This window comes from Cyprinodon variegatus, unplaced genomic scaffold (genome assembly GCF_000732505.1).
Source record: "Cyprinodon variegatus isolate N-32 unplaced genomic scaffold, C_variegatus-1.0 Scaffold715, whole genome shotgun sequence".
In the NCBI taxonomy this organism is placed as follows: Eukaryota; Metazoa; Chordata; class Actinopteri; order Cyprinodontiformes; family Cyprinodontidae; genus Cyprinodon; species Cyprinodon variegatus.
Window position 1 is genome coordinate 148,115 of NW_015151168.1, and position 1,109 is coordinate 149,223.

Genomic DNA, 1,109 nt, shown 5'->3' on the forward strand with positions numbered 1-1,109 from the left:
TATATATATATATATATATATATATATATATATATATATATATATATATATAATTATTATTTTTTTTTTCCTAATGAAAAAAATCTCTTAGATTCATCTGGCCACAGATGTAATTTAGTCAGCAAACAGAGTACATCTCTGTCTTCTTCAGATGTAGTCGCAATTTTACTCTTTGCTTATTAGGCATGTGAGAACACGCCATCACTACTGTAAAATGCAGTGAGAGCAACTTAACTCATTTCACACATTTGTTCTCAACCAAATCAGAGGGTAGTGCTGCTCCCTGCCTGTCTGGAGAGACAGAATGAAATAAGGCACCAGGCCCAGATGGTATCAGCTCCAGAGTTTTAAAGGTCTGTGCAAAGCAGCTCTCTGGGATGCAGGAGTTCCAATAAGAAAAGGACCAAAAAGTACCAGTTTCAAAAAAAAAAAAAAAAACTCAGTCCAGTGACTAAAGACCTGTTGCTCCGACATCCCACATCATGAAGGTCCTGGGGAGACTTCTGTTGTTTCACCACTGCAAACAGGCAGCAATCAGGACCCCCTGCAGTTTGCTTATCATTGTGTTGGAGTTGAAGATGCCATCAACAAACCAGCTGTCATTTAAACTAGGCAGACAGAAATGTGACGATCATGTTCTTTGAATTCTTCAGTGCATTTAAAACAGTTCAGCCTGACTGACTTTGTGATAAACTCCAGAAAAGTCAGGTGGAGGCATCAACGATCACCTGGATCAAACTGTGGTCTGTTTGTCAGAAGATACCTGACAAACAGACCACAGTTTGTTAGACTGAAGGGTCAACTGTGTAATCACGAAGTCAGAAATACACAATCACCACCGCGGGCTGTATTTTTTTTTACTCTGTACATCTGACAGGTGCAACTATGAAATCTTTTACAAGAAAGGACAGAGCAGACTCTGCAGCAAGATGCTACATATCTTCCATAAGAATGTTGTGGAGAGCGTGATCTCTTCCTCCATCATCTGCTGGGATAGCAGCATCAGAGCAAATTACTGTAAAAAAACTTCAAAAAGCTGATAGTCTGACTCTGCTCTAGGAATTCCTTCAGAAATTGTGGAGATTATTTCACAAAGAAGAATTCTTAAA